The sequence below is a fragment of the Phalacrocorax carbo genome, chromosome 3 (assembly GCF_963921805.1).
Source record: "Phalacrocorax carbo chromosome 3, bPhaCar2.1, whole genome shotgun sequence".
NCBI classification, from domain to species: domain Eukaryota; kingdom Metazoa; phylum Chordata; class Aves; order Suliformes; family Phalacrocoracidae; genus Phalacrocorax; species Phalacrocorax carbo.
The window spans coordinates 114,149,871-114,163,963 of record NC_087515.1 but is presented as its reverse complement, the minus strand read 5'-3'; the positions used below and the strand labels follow the sequence as shown (position 1 = coordinate 114,163,963).

General features: G+C 40.0%; 1 long non-coding RNA gene across 1 annotated transcript in view; it reads left to right on the top strand.

The window, feature by feature from the left end:
• Positions 1 to 317: 317 nt before the first annotated feature.
• The window catches only part of LOC135312679 (uncharacterized), a 31,339-nt gene continuing 17,563 nt past the window's right edge, over positions 318 to 14,093 (top strand). The window contains exon 1 of the long non-coding RNA XR_010372372.1: positions 318 to 422. This is a non-coding gene — a long non-coding RNA (uncharacterized LOC135312679). The remainder of the gene's footprint in view (positions 423 to 14,093) is intronic.

Below are 14,093 nucleotides of genomic sequence, written 5' to 3'. Positions count from 1 at the left end.
CTTCTGACTTTGTGCCACTGGGAACTCTGTATCCACAGCAGCTGCCAGGATAAGGATAACTGCAGCATTGGAGCTCTCCCTGAGCTCCTTTGTGGAACAACATACAGTTGTCATATAGAAAACCCACGCCGTGATCTGCTTCTTTGGTAAATGAAGATCCAACACATTTCGCCATTACTTGCACTGTCACAGTTGCTGAGTCTTTGCTGCCTTATGGGCAATCTGTGAAACGAATGCTCCTCACAGCCCGCAGTCACTTGCACAACAAACAGCCACTAAACATTTTGCTGCCTTAGGCAACCAGGGTTTGACTGATATGTGTGAACTGGCTCTGCCTGCTTGTTCCTCCATTTGCTGTTCCAAGCTATTCGGGTTCCTTGTTCACTGCTCTGTTTGCTGTCTGAGAGCCCAGGATGAAGCAGGTATGAGGAAGAGGGGCAAAGAAACTGATAGTTCTTAGAATTTTACTAACCCTCCAGCCTCCTGCTAGGCAATGGCATTTTTGAACATACAATTTTAATTTTCCTTCCCAAAGATTTTTCTTTAACTGCCTGCCTGCGCACACTGCATTTTCTTTCCCCATCAATCACTGCCCTTACAAAATTAACTGCTTTAACTGGTCTGTGCTGTGGTTGCAGGCAACCCACTATGGGAGCATCGCTATCAGTGACTGTGCCTCTGTAACACGGATTATTTTATACCCTGGAAATGGCACAGATCTGTTCAGTTGTCAATACTAAGTCCTATGGCTTATATGGCTTATTAGAAATATATTATTAGAGTGCAAAATTTCTCTAAGATGATCACCCACAACTGGAAATTAGTAAAATATGAAGAGAACCATAGTTAGCTATATTATGTAATCTTCTGCTTATTACCCATAAGATATTAATAATAGTTGTGCCCAGAATCTCATGTGCAAAGAGGTGATATTGCATTAGGGGATGTGTTCAGATGGCATAAGTGGGCAGGACAGAGAATGGAAGAAGTGTTTGCTCATGTAAAGGTGAGTAGCAACACAGTGACAGCACATTTGACATGAGAAACAGTTAAATCTTATCTCAGTGCTTTTACAAGTCCTTCTTCTGCTCCAGTCTCATTATAGTATTTTATTCAGTTGTGTTCAAGCAGGATTTATACATGCATAATATGTATAGCTGCCAGCAACAAAGGTGACCTGCAAGAAGAATTCTTAATATCTTACTGTAGTGAGCTATATCTGTAAAATAAACCTGAAATTCAATTTGTAAATCACTACCTAAAGCTCTCTGCTACCTTCCAGTTTGGCTGATACTTGGCAAAAAAGCTTTTATTCATATCTACTAATTTTTGGACTGCAGATAATGTGATAATAGAAGCAGATATCAGGAGATGACTGGACATACATGTTAAAAATTTTGATCTGCTGCATCGACTTCTTGTATATGGGCCCATTTTTTCTTGATGAATCCCAGCACCTCTAGTCAGCCGGTACAAGGCGCCTCACACCAGCCTTCTTTTGGTAGTGGTAGCAGACATTTGACTCCCTGTGTATAGAAAGTGTCTTCAACCACAGCTACAGTCAAGAGCTCAGTATACCAAAGTACTCCTGTCTTAAGCATCTGCAGAAACAGACTCCAAGAGAAAACATCAAGGAACAGCAGTATGTGCCTTGAATGTGTCCCCTGCAACTCCAGGGTTATTAAATAACAGACAGAGGCAGGAACTGCAGTTAACTAAAGCAGAACTTGGTGCATTGCCATAACATAATAAAGGTCACTTCCATGTAGTAAGAAGAATTGCTTTTGCTCTGAGTCCGTATATCTCACCAGGATACATGGTAAATGGGGTGTGCAGTGTCAAACAGAATCCTCTTTTCAGACCACTAAATAGCAACACTGTCAATGCACTATGCCAAACATACCACCTCCAGGATTTCTGTAGGGAATGTACTATCCAATGAAATTTGGTTGGCAAAGACATATATTTTGAGTCTACTAACCCATCTTCCTGTTCAATATTTCCTGGTGTGCTGGGTTTTTCAATTAACTTTTACTGCCAGCAAAGTGAAGCAAAATACAACCAAAGTTCTCCATCCTCTTAACTGCAGCACAGATAATTTGTAATTCATTGTAAACATGCATGTATCCTCTGCAGAACAGAAGCCAAAGTAAAGAGTTCAATTTAGATCCCACATTCAGAACTCCTTAAGCATTAAGTAAAACATGACCAGTTTATTTTCTCTTTACTTTGGATTTATGCAAATTAGCTTGAATAATTTCCAAATCTCAATTTTCACCAATAGGTGGCACCAACATTTTCGACTTTCTTCATGACATGTTTCCAGTAGCTAGCTTTAAAGTCTACCCAAGTGCTAAATTATCTGTTAAATCATGACAAGTCCTGTTCTGTTCTTCTTCCTGCAGATTGTGGCTGATCACTATGCACTGGTACATGGTTTGTTCTCTGATCATTTCACAAACTTTGTGTGGGTTATTTTACTAGATACATTACCAATAATTCTGACTCCTGGTTTCTTTCATGTTGTCAGAGCCATTTTAACAATGCTTTATTGGAGTCTGGGTTCAGGATAATTTTTGGGTTTTTTATGTTTGATGTCTTTCTTCAGCCTTTCACACAAAAATTTTACTGTATGAATCAACTTTTTTTTAAAATGATCTTTCCCTCCCTTCTCCGCAGGTAATAAAATATTGAAAAGTAGGCTTGTAAAAAAAAGTCAAGCAGTATTTTTTCCTGCTTCATGAATGTATGATTGCAGCCTTTACAGCCAGGATTCTACTGAAAGTAATTTAATAGCTGTTCCCTGAAAAGTTTCAATCATGTGAATTTTATAGTTGTTTTGGAGAGTATGGTACTAAAACTCTGTCAGAGGAAAAGTCATTCGAACCAAAAGCAAGCACAGCTGCAGCAAACTCAATTAATTGATTCAGAGAATATTCACTGCCCTTTTTCAGAGGGAAGATCCTTATTCCCAGTGGACATATCCACTGCAAGTAACCAGTAACTCTGCATTAGTCCAATGGGGTTTTTTTTCAAATCATAATTTGCCAGTTCCAGATTAATTCTCCACGGCCAAAAGACTTTAGTTTTCCAACTGAGATTCACAGACAAGATTGTTTTCTTAGTCTTTTCATTTGAGGTTACAGCCATTGTTACAAGAATGTGTTTTCAGAATTATAATAGTCATTCTGTGAATCATAATCCCAAGCTTTATAACGCTCATATTTTAGAGATGTGAGGTTTGATTTGCAGACTATTCACCTGAATTTATGGCACTTCTGGTCAGGAGACAAGAATGCGGTTTCATCTACAATTTAAAGTTTAAAGCCAGCCTACATGCAAAAAACATTTCAAAGTGTTTATTCAGTTTGCTGTTCTGAGGAATGTCGTGAAAACAGAACCTATTGCATGGATGACTGCTAAGATTAATGAAAGTTTGGGCATCCAAGTGCCAATTACATAGCAGTTAGTCTCCTAACATAATTTATACACCTGACTTGTCATCTTTATGTCTTGCTTTTTCATGAATCAAACCAAACCTCTTTATTGATTCTGCACCACCTTGTTGCATTGTGAAAATTCACTTCCCCAAGCTTCATATTCAGAGACTTGTCAGGTGCTTAGGGTAATTTCTCGAACTGAACATCATGTTTGCATTTACAACATGAGCACATGAGCTGAAGGAACTCCTAAGACACACAAAAAATTAACCAGCAGTATTCTTTACATTTCTGGGAACCTTGCAGTCAAGTTTTGTTCACACGATACTAGTCAACAGGTTTGCCTAAAATCCATTGGCAACATCTGAAAATGTCCTTTGATTTGAACGTAAGTTCTTAAATTACTCTAATTACTTCAGTGGTGTGGATATGCCCTAAAATGAGAGACATTGCCTTACCCAAACTTTTCAGGAAACTCAATGCATTTAAAATAGTCATTATCCCACTCCTCAAATAATTTACAATTTTGCTGACCCTTATACAGTCTTAGTTAACCTCTCCCTTTTTTATGCTGAACATTCTGGAGTTTTCTATTTCTCTACAACTGAATGATTCCAAAACACACACCTATGGCTGAAACTTGTTTAATTTGGGATTTTAGGTGTCCACCCTGCATTGCAAAAGTAGCCTGTGTGACGCAATACTGTTTTCAGCGGCAGACTTTGTAAAACAAGTATTGACTAATCAGAATGTATCTTTATCCTTGTGTGTGCTTAGCAACCTTACAGGTCTGGATGACAAAAAGAATTTGCCCTTGGACAGCAATTTAGCAAGACACCAAACAGTCAGGAGGAAAAATAAAAGTTTTGTTTATATTTCGCAATGAACAGAGAATGAATATAGAACCTCACAGTCGCATTGTTTTATATTAGGGCAGCATTTGAAACCTTTCACTTTTAGACATGAGCAGATGCTCTAGGGAGGTCTGGAAGCGGAAACAAGAAACTCTCTTTTTGCATCCTATGGAGTAACTGTCAGAAGAACAGCTGTACAGGCACAAGATATTTCTTGACCTTGTCATTGGTACTAAACAGATATTGTTCAATAATGATTAGATTTAAAATACAATACAAGGATAAAATAAAATAAAATAAAATAAAATAAAATAAAATAAAATAAAATAAAATAAAATAAAATAAAATAAAATAAAATAACATTAAGAACATAAGTGCTACTTAATATGCTTCAGTTTCCTTCTCAAATACATCATAAAAAATAGTGTCATGAATATGGTATAGAAACCTAAGGGGATCAGATTAAGACTTGTCCAAGCAGTGATGCTTTCAAAAGAAATCCATTAGAAAAGGGCTTATTAATATCTCTCAAGTCTCACACTGTGCCCCAGAGTCCAACGAGAAGATATCATGTGGTTGAGTACTGTGTCCATTTTTGGGCCCCCCAGTTTAAGAAGCACAGGGAACTGCTTGAGCAAGTCCAGCAGAGAGCTACAAAGATGATCAAGGGACTGGAGCATCTCCCTTATGTGGAAAGGCTGAGAGACTTGGGTTTGTTCAGTCTGGAGAAGACTGAGGGGGGATCTCATCAATACCTATAAATATCTAAAGGGAAGGTGTCAGGATGATGGGACTAGGCTCTTTTCAATAGTGCCCAATGACAGGACAAGGGTCAATGGGCACAAGTTGGAACACAGGAAGTTCCAGCTAAACATGAGAAAAAAACTTCTTTCCTGTGAGGGTGCCAGAGCAGTGGGAGGTTGTGGAGTCTCCTTCCCTGGAGACATTCAAAATCTGGCTGAACACATTCCTGTGCCCCCTGCTCTGGGTGTGCCTGCTCAAGCAGGGGGTTGGACAAGGTGATCTCCAGAGGTCCCTTCCAACCCCCACCATTCTGTGATTCTGTGATACATAGTCCATATAGGAAGTAGATCAGAGCCGGAGCTACTTGTAGCTGTCTAATTATAGTCAGGCTACAGCTGGTGCTGAGGTGACTATGTTTAGGGAGTTTCCATACTCAGGAGCAGAAGAGTAAGATGTAGTCTCTTGCAGAGTACCACAACCTGAGTCTTCCTTTGCTGATGGGCACCCAAATACAGTTGGTTGAAGGAGTTATGACTAGATTTAACTGATCTCACTGGTCTGAGGCGGCACCTGAAGACAGAATTGTTGCTGACCTTGTCCTTGTTGACTGCCTTGCACTTACCCTTTATTCAGACTGCAGGCGACTCCTGCCCTCTTGCAGCAAGCAACGTTAGGAAGGACTGATTTGTCAGCCCACTAGTTTTGTAGGAGAAAAAGGGGCACATGAGGTCTTCTGAGCCAGGAAGAGTGTACACCTTACAGCTCATTATGTCCTGGAGCAGACACACTGCAGAGAAGGGAAACCCAGTTTTTCAAAAGCATATCCCCTGCTCAATCTCTTGAATATTACAAAGTGCAAGAAATGGGAAGGGCTTGCAGGTCCCATCTCAAGCTCAATGCTCAGGGTCACATCTGCCTTCCGAGCTAATGTAACTGTTGGGCAAAGGCTTCCGACTCACCCTGACTCATGCTTCTCTGTGCTCTGAAAGGAGAAAGTTTCTAAAAGAATTAAGCACACAGAGATGCAGTTTGGCACTTGGTAGGAAGAAAGTATTGCTGAAATTAGGTTCATACCCAATTTTGGAAGACAAATGCCTCCAAAAATCTGCTGCCTGTGGCTAAATAGAGCACGGTTCATGCAATCCATCTCCTCTGACTCTCACCATCTACAGTCTAGGTGTCTACGCTGGAACTAGTGACTTTAGGCTCAATAGAGGGAAAAAGATGCTTTTAAAGAGTGAGTCATCGGACCTATTTTAGATATCTCTGTTAAGATGAGAAAAATGAAGGTCTGGAAGTGCCTGGTTTTTTTCCACTGACACTTAAAGAAATCCAGATAACTAGATCAGAAACTATCCATGTAGGTGAATCTGACCTCGTGTGTCCTGGAGCACCCACTGCTAAGTTGCAATTCACATTATCCAATTTAGGCAGTGACTGACAATGCGATGCTAACATTTATAGTTTAACTAATAATCTGTGTAGAGGTGGTACAGCTGGTTGGGAAGGAACAAACAAGCAATTAAAGGAGTACATTTCCTTCCCCTGAATTCAGTCTGTGTAGTTTTGTTTTTATGACTTTGTCAGAGAAGCAGCAGTCTTTGCTAACCTAAGTCTCGCAGCAGACAGAAATGTCTACATGAGGGAAAGAAATAAAAAAATACATACTTAGTTTCTGGGGAGAAGGGGAGGAATGACAACTTTCTTTTTGACAAAGTGACCATTAAGGTAGGAACCCAGCAACTAAATTTGATTGCTGATGAACTAGTCCTTCTCAGGTAAAAGCCTAAGTTTTCAATGTGGAGTGGAGTGAGATAAGCTTGCTGAAGACATGCATAATTTAGGTACCTCTTTCTTTCCACTGACTAGAAACCTCTCAGGGTGATCCAGCTAAGTCAGATGTCAATCCACCAGAGAGCAAGGAAGCCACCAGGAGTTCCTGGGGGCATCCGCTCATAGTGAGCCTCCATCACCACATCTTCTCTCTAGTGACTGCCAGGGCCAGCTCACTCCTTGCTTAATCTGGATGGCAGTGGCACTCTTCCATGACAGATTAATGCTTATCTCCCCTTACTTCTGGGCAAGTACAGATGACTCAGTTAAGCACCTGTGAATTTTTGAGGTTAAGAAGGGAGTCATTTCAGGACTATAAGATCCTAAAGCACTAGAAAAGAGCAGACTGGACCTTTGTTTGGATCTTCACTATGTTTTACATAGCTCAGATCTCACCAGATGTAATTACGATGTTCATTACAATGCTTCAGCATAGATCGCAACTTCAGCTGCTGTTTCCCAGGGTCTGTTACATCAAGTTTTCACAATGAACTCACAGCTGTACATATATTATTCTTTCTTTTTATGTTTTTTAAGTATTTCAGTTGATCATTTTTAAATTACATTATTGCATTAGCTCATGTCAGTCTGCAATTTCTGTGTTTTCAAACAACCTTGAAAACCACAAATGCAACTGCTTTAGTTTTTATTAATGTTGCATTAATATATGTGAGGATATTCTTGTAACATCTGATCTATCACAGTTATTGCATATTTAAGACACTGTACCTTGGACTATTTTGATATTGCTTTCCCTTGTCCATCTTTGTTTTCAACAATACAGGGTGAAATTGAATGTATTCATATCTTAAGTTCCTAAAAATGAAAGTCATCTTTGTATAGGATCTAAAGTAGTGATGTCTTGGGTGACTGTACAAATACTTAATTCATACAAAAGTTTTATTATTGACGCAACATTGTTGCTAAAGATAGAAAGTCAGCTGCACTCACAGTCATCATATATACTCTAAAGATGGTCTGGCACAAACTTTTACATATCTTAGGTTTCTCCAACGAATGTCTCATCTGGTGTCAGGTTGCTGTTATACCACTTTAAGACATGTAACAAGAAGTAAGGACATGGAAACTTCTGAAATCTATCCTCCAATTTCTTCCACTGGAAAGAATATTAAAGAATACTTTAGGAATATTCTGCCTTGTAGCATTTACCAAAATCTGCCCTTTTTCATTTATATGCTGGTCTTAACTTTGTGCTTCATCTATATGCTGGTCTTAACTATTTGCTAAGAATAACCCTAGGTAATTTGTTTTCACCTTCTATGCTGTTTGTGAATGACTCAAACTCTATTAAGTATTCACTACAAAGTTTTTAGTCTAAGAACTGGTTCAATCCATCGGACTCCCTGTGTTAAACTGCCATTAAACTGTTTCCATTTCCTCCTGCACCAAGCCATGGCACACTGCTTACTGTATCTCCAACAGGGAATTTGTTCATGATATGAGGAGGTACTGAACTGAACGCTCCATCATTTCCCTCAATAGTCTACTTGAACAACATTAGTATCCCTCACAGTTAAAAACGTGTGCTTTATTTCTAATTTGTACTGTATGGTTTTATCTTCCAGTTGTTCATTCTTATTATGGCATCTGGGGTTTGTCTGTAAGCTGGTTTACATGACTTAACGACTTACCCACGTGTGACATAGCCATTTGTTTAGCTCCTGCATACTGTCAGCTCTTAAAGAAGCATTAACCTCAATTGGACGTGGTATGGGGAGCTAAGGGTACAGGGAACTGAGATTGTTTCCACCTCTTTTTAACACTGTGTGTGGAAGCTCATCCTCGAGCTGCGTTTGCAGTTGGTAGCCAACATATTCAGAGCAGGACTGGGTCCACTCCCTATATCTTCCAGGTTCTCTCTCTTTCATTACAAAATGCTGTCAGTAACCTCTAAACACAGAGGTGGAAGTCGAAAAAGTCAAAAAGCATAGCTGCTTTTACACAGCCACTTTCAGTCTGGCTTGGGCACATCGAGAGCCTGCTGTGTACAGGCACACCTGGATAGTTTGCAGCGCTTTGCATGCAAAATGTCGCCTGCTCTGTTTCCATAACTCCGACTTCTATGAACTATGACTCATGCCAGCCAGTCTGCACTAGACTAGGGGTTTTAAAAGGCAGCACTATTGATCTACCACTGTGTTACTGATAAGTGTGAAAGATTTTTTTAAAAAGTCATGTAGCAAATGTAAAACTAAACACTCCTTGGCCCGGCTGCCTTTGAACCCACTGATAAGGCACCTCCCATGGAAAGCAATGGAGGTGAAGTTTCCATTCCACCCACCCTTGTGCAATTCACCTGCTGGGACAAGGGATTTCAGTATTCCTGAATAAATTTTTACTTGCTTATGATTGACAGCAATCAAATTGCTTACAGAGGAAGAATGAGAGGGGAAAAAACCAAGAAGGATCTTCTGAAAATGTTGATATATTACGTGGGATAATCCAAGGTTAGTTTAAGTAGAGAAAAAATTTGAAAATATTCAGGGAAGAAAGAGTGTGAAAATTATATACAAACATCAGATTGACTGAAAGATCATTAAATTATACTTAAGCTAGGGCTAGCATTAGGTAGCAAAGGAATGGATATGATAGCTATGATACTGCATTGGATCTATACTTCACTTATATATAGAACTCTTACTTGAGAAACATACAGTTTTTACAGAGAAAGACAAATGTTATTATCACCATTATACTTTGGGGAAACTACAGGATCATAAACTGAGACTGTACAAATTATATGCTGAAGAACAGAGAGAACTGCTAACAGAACTAGGTCTCTTGACTCCCACTCTGTGTTCTTTCCATTGGACCTTGAATGAAGGATAAATCACAAGCACAGATCTTAAGGAATCCTTTTCTTTTGTCTTTATCAGATATTGCACTTTCTATTGTTTGCATAAATGGAAAAGAGGAACCCTTTCTATGGTGTGAATATCTTTTTTTCCACAGAGATTTAGGAAGTTTATTAGAAGTAGTTAGAGGCACTAAGGGACCAGGTGGAGTACTAATATCTGTGAGTAGTTCATATTTGTGAAATATTTTTAAATTTGAGTTCTGAGCTTCAACAAAAGCAATGATGCAATAAAGAGGGAATCCAGAGTGGGCTGTATCTTAATGAGAGATGCAGAGCATCCTTAATGTGCACATAGATAGCCTTGCTGCCCTGAGCAATGGGATTACATTACATTAAGATGGCACCTGTCTGTTGGCTTGCCTTCCTCCAAGCCTTGCTGGTCATATCTTTGCTCCTCAGACTGTCAGCTTTTTGTTTGGCTTTATGAGTCTCTATTCTGTCTGATTATAGCCTGAGCCTCAGCTGTCCCAGAGCTGCCTCTCCCAAACTTTACATTTGTGTCTGAAAGCTGCCATTCCCTCTCACCAGCTGCTTGCCCCAGCTAATAGTTCTTTTGTTTCATGCTTGCTTCTTTTGTCTATTTGCGTATACATTAATGCATGTAATTTTAGAATATACTTGTAATGTTTTTGACCAGAAGAAAAGCATCTTAATTTTGAACCTCTTACATCTATAACTTGCCTCTTCCTTGGCACTAGTTGAACCTAGTTTAATTTTCTTTCATGCTGTAAAGAAAGGGCAATTTTTTAAAAGTCTCTGTGGAGCTGTTTCTTTTCTCTGCGGAGGCTTTCGTGGTGTACCTATCTCAGCACAGTACAAATCTCAGTGAGGTTCATTTCCCCTCCGCCCACTGTTGTGCAAGCATTTGGAGCCAGGGATAGGCATATTTTATAAATTAAAAAGAAATCAGTCAGTACATTGAAGCAATTAGTGTAAATGAGTTCAACAGACAAACAGGCAGACAGAGTTCACTGTGCTGTTTGTCTTTTCCTACCCCCACAGCCTTAAGTGTAGTACAAGAGCTAAATGAACAGAGTGAAAAATGAACACATATCATGGGCCAGGTTCCAGCCACAGTGACAGAGTTGTAAATCCAGAATAAGAACATAAAACCTTCTGTCCTGGTTGAGTGTGAAAGTCCTTTTAGTCCTTTTAGCTCAGGCCTGGACAACAGTGGGAAAAAGCAGAGGCCCAGGACAAGAATAAAGCAGATAAAAGGATATTTCTCCTGCTGTAACCTGTGAACTGGAGGCTGATTTAATGGATTGTAGTCAATGATAGAGTTTAATAGCCACTAATAGACCTCTGCTTCATCTAATCCCTTCTTAAATCTGCATATGTTTTGGGGCCCCAAAACATGCCAGTGCAGTGAACTCTATAACTCAATATGTTTTAAGTGAAAAAGCTCTTGCTTTCAACCAACTGCCTGATCATTTCACTGGATGCTCCTTCTTGTCTTGTGAGAAACAGAGACTGCACTTTCCTGATTGCTGTTTCTGTGGCATTTGTAATTTTATGGTAATTCCACTGATGCCACTGGAGGCCCTTTCAACTGACATTGCTATAAGGCAAGGTCAGAGCCTTGTTTTTAAGGAATCCGATTAATTCAAAAGTCCAGCTGCTACTTTTGTCAGGATAGTCTCCCTAAACATGTCTGTCTGAGAGATGAGAGCCCTTAGGAGCATGCAATGTGCAGGGAGAAGGGAAGGAGGTTAGGGGTAGATAAGCTGGGCGGTGCCAGGAAACGCTATGCATTTCAAACACACCACTCTTCAAGACATCCAGATGGCACAAAGTGAGGAGCCTGTTCCACACATATATCCAGGGCCAGAGCAACCCTTAAGGGACAGGAAGGTTTCTGCTTTACAGAAGCCGGGAATTAAGTTGTGCCTGACTCCTCGAGTTTAGGACAACTGCTGCCTTGCTGTCTCCACACTAGTCTTTGTAGTCCTCAGAAAGCATGACTATCCACATTGTCACAGCCATACATGATGCTCTGGGTCACTTCCATTTGTTGTTAGACTAACCCCACATTTAGGATTTCTCCAGCCTGAAGTAGCCTGTGTTTTCCAATGCCTATTCAAAAGGCCATGTGGTATGACCAGCATCACTGTATTCTTATGTATGACCAGCTGTAAACTAGCATATTCTTATGCTAGATCCCTGTGGCTCTATCTCTTCATGTACACAGTTCAAATATCATCAAATAGGCTGCACACACAGCCAATGTTGCCCAGAGCTTTGACGCGAAGGAAACGAGCTTGTTTCCAGGAGGTGAACCATAAATTTTTGGTCATATCATCAGAGTGCACATGGCATTTTAGCTGTGATGACCACTAACTACCTGGTTGTTCTAGGCACTTTGTAAATGTTAAATTAGGCTGACAGGAAGACCACTGGACTCATTTCTTCATGGTCACCAACAGGTACAGTATTGCCAGTTGTGAAAACTTTCTACTAGTAGCATGCAAGTGGATCCATTCAACAGCTAGGCTTTGTTCGTTCTGTTCCAACACTACTTGTCAAGAATGTTAATCAGAAGACACGGGGCTGACTTTGCAGCAGCCAGATCATATCTTCTTCTGTGGAGTTCCTTGGGCTGTCCAGTCTTTGCTGCAGCAACCTCCCAGACTTAATTCCTACCCTGATGTGAAAAGCTGACTATTCTGTGTAGCTATGCAAATGTTTAGGAGAAATCAGTCTCCTTGGATATGTGCTGTAGAAGTTGACTCCAGAAGTATCTAGCTCCCCTCCAACAGCAGGTGATTATAAGCAAGATATGAGTGAGTCTATGGGTATTCCTGAAAACAAAGATGGAGGGGCCCACAGTGGAGCATCTCTTGACAGGATGTAGGTGGAGAATGTTGAAGCAGTAAATGTATACACACGAATACATATGCATCCTCAACTTCATGATACTCTCTTTTCTCTTAGAAGACCTTTTGTTATGAATAGGACATGTTTGTGTTACTTAACAACCTTCAATTCACAGCACTTGCAACATATTCACAGGGGTTAAAATATACAGGCAAACATATTCAGCCCAGCTGCCTACTGTACCTCTTCACTCAGACAGAGAAGATGGACCACTGCATGTAGGAGCAATGAGCTCATCTCATGCTTTCTCCACAGAATAATTGCAAAATGGTCTCACAGGTTTTTGAATGCTACCAGTTGAACACAGTGTTTAACTGCAGAAACTGCCACAATGATGGACTGAGGTGGACCCATCAGTGTTAAGCAGCATGGGTACGGATCAAAAGGAATCTACAGTGGTATCTTTGAGAGGGTGGTAGTCTCTTTCTTCTGTAAATGAAGTCCTGGAGACAATTGTACTAATTCTCCAGAATTGATATTAACTCCTCAAATAAGGCTGTGAATGCATCCTTCTGCATCCTGAGGGGCCCCACTATAGGTCACAACATCAAAATAACAGTGTGGTCCTTGTGGAGACTGTTCATAACCATCATGGTGCCCTGGGCACTTTTCAGCAATTCAGGTGTACTTGTCAGCTATTGAAGTTTGCTTCTTTTCCTGTTTTCTGAAGTCCCTTTTTTGAATGTATGTTTAAGCTGTTAGTTCCCATTTTGGAGACAACATGATATAAGCTCTTAGTAACTAACATAAACACAGTCTGGAAAGAGCAGTGGACAATTTCTTCCTCCACCCTGTCTAATTGCACATCAACATTACATTAAGTAATCTTTTATCACTCATTTGTCAGCTAGAAGAAAGCAGAGGCAGTATTACAGAGATACCCATGGCCCATCTAATTCTTGCACCTTACTGCTGTCTGGGAATCTACTTTGTAGGTTCTTAAAACCGGTTCTCTTTTAAGCCTTTCAGGGAATATAATTCTGGTACATGGAAAAGAATGAGAAAAAATAAAAACTACTGCAAAATATTTAAATACATGAAAATGAATTTATAGAATTTTAATCAATATGTTCTGATCCAAAGGAAATTAGTCTATTGCTATTGAAGGAGTTAGGATTTGGGGAGTACTTTCTGCTCTCCTTGCAGACAAATTCTTGAGACTGGTGTGAGAATAAGGGAGGGGAAGTGTGCATCTGTATGTGTGTGTCTGAGAGACTGTTTTGTCTTTGATTCCTCCTTAACTCCACTAATCCAGTGTCTTCCCTTTTATCTGTCATGAAACTGTGTCTCCAAAGAGTTTAGTGCCTGAGAACAGACAGGTCAACAACTCTTTGGTTTAGTGCTTAATACATACAAATTGAATCAACACGCCAGGAAATCCTAATTCCCAGTGAAAAAGTTTCAGAAAAAATGGCAGTTTCTTGTACCCAAGATAACATAGAGTGACACATCATCAGAGACAGTGAC